The following is a 6,799-nucleotide window of genomic DNA, read 5'->3' on the forward strand; positions in this document are numbered from 1 at the left end:
GTGACATATGTTTTAATCTGCCAAAGTTCGCTGCATAGTTTTGGCGCGGTGGTAGTGGTGTGTGTGTGTGTGTGTGTGTGTGTGTGTGTGTGTGTGTGTGTGTGTGTCCTTGGGTATATTTGCATGGTCTTTTGGGGGAGCGTCCTCGTCTCGTCTCGTCTCGTCTCGTGCCTATTATCATATTTACCGTCATTTGTTTTATGATCACTAGCGTCACCACCACCATCAGTATCATCACCATCACCATCACTCTCTGTTTTGTTGATGGCGATCCTCGTGGTCAGTCTTTCTTCACTTCCTCTTCCTCAATGGCGTGTGGCGGTTCTGCTGCAGGGAGCTGGACAGGGGCCGGGACAACAACAATGTTTTCTCACTCTTTCCTCCGTTCATCATTATTCCCATCATTATTTGCCCCATCGTTGCCACTGAGCTGACGGCTTCCGAGATTAGTTCCTTGAGTCACCATTTGTGTGTCAGAATAGTGAATGAAGCAGTGAGTGTAGTGGTTGAGTAATTATACTGATCTTTAACTCTGATTCTAAGAAGAGGTTATCATAAGTCAATATCATTCTCCGGTGATGTTCGGAATAGAATTAAGCTGATGTGGTGGTGGTTAATGAATGCTTCAGAAAGATATTAAATTGGTGAATGAGTAACTCCTGATCTTTAGACTTTAATTCCTTCAGTGCAAAGAAAATGTCATCGTATAAGGTCAATCTGATTCTCCAGTGATACTCAGAATAGGAGTAAACTACTGCCGTGGTGATGAAGGAATGGTTTTAATGGATGAGTTGCTGCTAATTAAACTCCCCCCACCAGCACAAAAAAACATAATCGAAGAGCGAACATAATTCTCCTATGATATTCACAATAAGATTAAACTGAAGTCTTAGTATTGCCTTACGTCTGGTCTTCACCACGGACAGTCAAAACAAACGTCTCCTGCACCCACTGTCCCGTTAGTGCTCATTATCTTGCACATCATGCCTCGAATCACTGCTGTACTGTTCGTTCTAACTTCCTCATCTTATTAGACTCGCTGTGTTGTCTAATCTCGCACACTTACACACTTACGTTCAGCTAATTAACCAGAAGAACTTGAGACCTCAAGAAACCAAGAAAAGCTGGTCAGCCGTACACGTGGTAATAATCCCTGCACAAGAGATACTTACCTATTTCCACTATCTTTCCTATCCATAAATCCATAAACAAACTGATATTGTGTGCATTCCATTCAGTGTCCATTTCATTCAGTGTCCATCCTATTTGAGAATGAGCTCCTTCATATTCCCTTGCAAAGGAGGCTGGTCAAAGGAAAAAGAAAAGAATAAAACACATGAAATGAAAAAATTATTTATCACTTTCAAAAGAAAATGAGAGGAGATAGAAAACTGACACATTAGCATTTTCAGGTTGTTTTGTTTCATGGCTCCAATATCTGCCAGACAGAAACACACAGGAGGAACAGTAACGTGATCTCGCGAGACTATACACAAAGTTGTTACAGAAGGCAAAACTGAATGGAAAAATAAACACTGATGTACATATTTCAGACGTTCATCACTCGGGAGACTCAGTGAATGAAGGTCTCCGTGTATGTATGTATGTATGTATGTATGTATGTATATATGTATGTATGCATGTATGTATGTATGTATGTACTATGTATGTATGACAGTAACTACACGTCTCGATAACGACATGCCTCCTAAGATTTCGTGGGGGCGTTTCTGTTTCGGCATTGCACGCAGTAGTGAGGAAGATTCTCTCTCTCTCTCTCTCTCTCTCTCTCTCTCTCTCTCTCTCTCTCTCTCTCTCTCTCTCTCTCTCTCTCTCTCTCTCTCTCTCTCTCTCTCTCTCTCTCTCTCTTTTCTCCTGCACTTCACTTTACTTCAAGCCCAAGGAAAAAAAAATAGAGGGAGAGAGGAAAATGGGAAATTGTGACATTGTGTGTGTGTGTGTGTGTGTGTGTGTGTGTGTGTGTGTGTGTGTGTGTGTGTGTGTGCTTGTGTTTATGTAGATGTCTGGGTGTGCTTATGTGTGTGTTTGTATGTGCAGGCATCTAGATCTATACAAGCGAGGTTATATTTTTCAAAAGTATACATACAAAGCGTACATACATACATACATACATACATACATACACTCGCTCCATCTTTATGTAAATCTCTAGAGGCTCACTTCACCACTAACGGTTTTTTTCCTCTTTTTTTTTTTTTTTATTTCTTATTTATTCTCTTTTTTTTATTTAAAGTTACGTCTAAGAATTCAGATGTGTGTGTGTGTGTGTGTGTGTGTGTGTGTGTGTGTGTGTGTGTGTGTGTGTGTGTGTGTGTGTGTGTGTGTTTATTTATCCACTTGTTCGTTTATTTGTTTATTTTTCTGAGTGTACACATCATTCTTGGTGGGAGGGAGGGAGGAAGGAAGAGGAGGAGGGGAGGAGGAGGAGAAGGAGGAGGAAGAGAAGGAAGGAAATGTAGTGTAGTGGGAGAGAAGTGGATGGAATGGGGAGATTCATTGAGAGAGAGAGAGAGAGAGAGAGTGGATAAAATGTATAAGATAGATGAGAGGGCATCCAGTACGAGCTATGGAAGTGGATGAATGAAGGAAGGAAGGAAGGAAGGAAGGAAAGGTGAGGATCGAGTAGTAACAAAAATGGAAAGTGGTGGATAGAAGGAAAAGGGAGACAAAGAAAAGAAGAAATATGAATGAATGAAATAGTGTTAGAAGTGAGGAAGAGAGACAGGGGGAGAAAAATCAATCAAGAATGAGAGAAACAGAGAGAGAGAGAGAGAGAGAGAATGGGCGGTGGGAGGAGAGTTAGATAGATGTGATAGGAAAGGAAATGTGAAAACAAGAAGGGAGTGGGGATGGAGGGCCTGGCATGAATGAAGTGGGATTGAGAAAAGAGATGTGGCTCAATACACGTCACTGGCCAATGAGATTTACTTATTAACCCCTTCAAAGCAGTGACGCGTTTTCATATTCATCCTGCTTACTATTTAGCGATTTCATACAGCTTCACAAATTTATGTGGTGATTGAAATAATGAAGTCTACCCATTAACCTCCTGACCTACATAAACTTTCCTAATGAAAATAAAAATCGTCTAATTATACACAAACTCATGGTAAATATGCATCCCAGTAATAAAATGGTTAAAATCCCTTGAGTTGGCACGTAGCTATAGGTAAAAATAAAGGATAGGAAGGTTGCTTTATCAATTAGGGAGCCGCCTGCACCCCCTATGGCGTCTTGACCTCCATCCCACGACGCCATTGAGTCAAGTGGCACTGGATAAGGAGTTTCGTTTGGCCGTGGGGTGAGTGTCTCTATCACCCTCTCTGTTTGTCTCCCTGTGTGCCGTGTGCCTGCCTGCCTGCCTGACTCACTCTCACTGTTTGCCGGCTGCCTATTTGTGTGTCTTAATCGCGTGCTCGTTTTCTTTGCATTATTTTTTTCCCTGTTTACTTTTGTGTCCTTGTCTTTGTATGATTTCTTTTTTGTTTTTAATCTCTCTCTCTCTCTCTCTCTCTCTCTCTCTCTCTCTCTCTCTCTCTCTCTCTCTCTCTCTCTCTCTCTCTCTCTCTCTCTCTCTCTCTCTCACACACACACACACACACACACACACACACACCGCGTAGTGTAGTGGCTAGCACGCTCGACTCACAATCGAGAGGGCCGGGTTCGAGTCCCGGTAAGTACGGGATGTAACTCGAGGGGCTGTGGCCTCGCTTTCCCGGTGTGTGGAGTGTGTTGTGGTCTCAGTCCTACCCGAGGATCGGTCTATGAGCTCGGAGCTCGCTCCTTAATGGGAAAGGCTGGCTGGGTGACCAGTAGACGACCTTGTGAAATTACACACACAAACATGGTAGAAGACAGCAAGGAACACAACACAGCGACGCACTAACGCACTGAGACAGACTGTAGGCAGCCTACGAAGAGGAAGTAATGAGATGCATACCATTGACTCACTTGTAGAAATATTCCGTGTGGGTGGAGCCTCTTGTCACCATACGAGTAGCTGACAGCGAGGGAACGCGGACATGTAATCGTAGATGCCAGGAAAAATTGTCTGATAGTGAAATAAAGAGTTTTTGACTTATTTTTTCTATTTCCTTTCTTTTAGTGTAAATTTAGATCATTATTCTATTCAGGAAACATAGTGTTTGTGTAATGCTAATAGTAATGGTGATAATAATAATAAGCGGTCAGTTAAAATTGCAGTAACGTATACTTACTGAAAATATACAAAGAAAGGGGGAGAAGGCTTAAGCAACACAATCCTATTCGTTAATCATTCACACCATGGTGGGAATCGCATTGAGGCGGTATTGGTCAGTGCTTTGGTGCCTTTAGGAGCGTTATCTTATGTGTGTGTGTGTGTGTGTGTGTGTGTGTGTGTGTGTGTGTGTGTGTGTGTATACAACTGTCTCTTTGTCTGTCTTGATTTATTTCCCTGGTTATCAGTCTTGTTTCTATCTCTGTGAATCTCCCTCAGTCTTGTTGTTGTGTTTTGACAATGGTTACATAGTTGGTTCTCTCTCTCTCTCTCTCTCTCTCTCTCTCTCTCTCTCTCTCTCTCTCTCTCTCTCTCTCTCTCTCTCTCTCCTATATTTTTCCCCTCTCGCCTTGTTTCTGTCAGGGGGTTGCCACAGCGTGTTAGATGAGCATGAAAATTTGGCAAGACGATCAGCCCCACACACACACACACACACACACACACACACACACATCTGCATCTAAGATTGTAAGACCTTAATATTTATTGCGCTGTTGTTCATGCTCATGCAGAAGTCTCAGTGTTTATATATTATGTTTGCAATACATCAATTTCCATACCTCCTGTTTAGAGTTTCTTCTCGTGTTCTGTCTTTATTTTGAGATATATACATATTTACCTCCTTGGTCCTTGACGGAGGAAGAAAGGAGGACGGCGATGAGATGGCGCAGTTTGAAGTGTGTGTGTGTGTGTGTGTGTGTGTGTGTGTGTGTGTGTGTGTAATTCACCTCGGTCACCTCCTGGTCACCCAGCCAGTCTTCCCCATTACGGAGCGAGCTCAGAGCTCATAGACCGATCTTCGGGTAGGACTGAGACCACAACACACTCCACACCCGTACCTATTTACTGCTAGGTGAACAGGGGCCACACATTAAGAGGCTTGCCCATTTGCCTCGAAGCGCCGGGACTCGAACCCGGGCCTCTCGATTGTGAGTCGAGCGTACTAACCACTACACTACGCGGTGTGTGTGTGTGTGTGTGTGTGTGTGTGTGTGTGTGTGTGTGTGTGTGTGTGTGGCTACATAAGTAGCCACTATTGCTGAATAACAGGCAAACCTTACGTGCCTTATTGCCAAACGATTCCAAACAATTCAGCACGCACTTTGTTTAGCTTTCATGTTTGTTCACTTTCCATGATTTCTATGTGAGGGGCAACAAAATAATATAATAGTAATGATAATAATGGTTTTAATAATAATGATAATAAAAATAATAATAATGATAATAATAATAATGATAATGATAATAATGATAATAACTTTGTTTCGTCTAAGAGAGAGAAAAAATATATAAATATATATATATATATATATATATATATATATATATATATATATATATATATATATATATATATATATATATATATATATATATATATATATATATATATATATATATATATATATATATATATATATATATATCTCTCTCTCTCTCTCTCTCTCTCTCTCTCTCTCTCTCTCTCTCTCTCTCTCTCTCTCTCTCTCTCTCTCTCTCTCTCTCTCTTAGACGAAACAAAATTATTATCATTATTATCATTATCATTATTATTATTAATATATATTATATATATATATATATATATATATATATATATATATATATATATATATATATATATATATATATATATATATATATATATATATATATATATATATCTCTCTCTCTCTCTCTCTCTCTCTCTCTCTCTCTCTCTCTCTCTCTCTCTCTCTCTCTCTCTCTCTCTCTCTCTCTCTCTCTCTCTCTCTCTCCCTTAGACGAAACAAAATTATTATCATTATTATCATTATCATTATTATTATTAATATATATATATATATATATATATATATATATATATATATATATATATATATATATATATATATATATATATATATATATATATATATATATATATATATATATATATATATATATATATATATATATATATATATATATATATATATATATATATATATATATATATATATATATATATATATATATATATATATATATATATATATATATATATATATATATATATATATATATATATATATATATATATATATATATATATATATATATATATATATATATATATATATATATATATATATATATATATATATAAACAGTACACACATACTCACTTACACACGTACACATATACATGCAGACACTTGGACATTACACATACACAGATATACCCATACACAAACATTACAAAACATATACAGATGCACAGATTTACACACACATACACACATATCCACACATACCATATACACATAGATACACCAGGGATGTGCAACTTACCAGTGTCTTTGTGTATCATGCAGAGCACCTCATCATCTCTAGGGTGTGCCATCAGGAGGTAAAGCCATTTCTGGCGCATCACCCCCAGGGTGTAGGCACTACTCTGTCTGATGGTGGTGACTACAGAGTTCCATGGTTGTTCCACCCTCAGCTTTAAACTAAGTCTGTGGTGCTTTTATATATTTTTTGCTCATACTGTTAAGA

General features: G+C 38.6%; 2 protein-coding genes across 10 annotated transcripts in view; one reads left to right on the forward strand and one right to left on the reverse strand.

The window, feature by feature from the left end:
* The window catches only part of LOC123514703, a 94,150-nt gene that overhangs the window by 17,921 nt on the left and 69,430 nt on the right, over positions 1-6,799 (forward strand). Inside the window, exon 1 of one of the 9 annotated variants that reach the window (XM_045272766.1) lies at positions 3,103-3,322. The exons of the other annotated variants lie outside the window; for them this stretch is intronic. The gene's annotated coding sequence lies outside the window, so the exon portion shown is untranslated. Of the gene's footprint in view, positions 1-3,102; positions 3,323-6,799 lie in introns of those variants that run through there. 9 annotated transcript variants of the gene reach the window in all.
* Positions 1-6,799, reverse strand: part of LOC123514702 (facilitated trehalose transporter Tret1-like) — a 31,046-nt gene that overhangs the window by 155 nt on the left and 24,092 nt on the right. The window lies entirely within an intron of this gene.

Source organism: Portunus trituberculatus, chromosome 38, assembly GCF_017591435.1.
Source record: "Portunus trituberculatus isolate SZX2019 chromosome 38, ASM1759143v1, whole genome shotgun sequence".
Lineage (NCBI taxonomy): Eukaryota > Metazoa > Arthropoda > Malacostraca > Decapoda > Portunidae > Portunus > Portunus trituberculatus.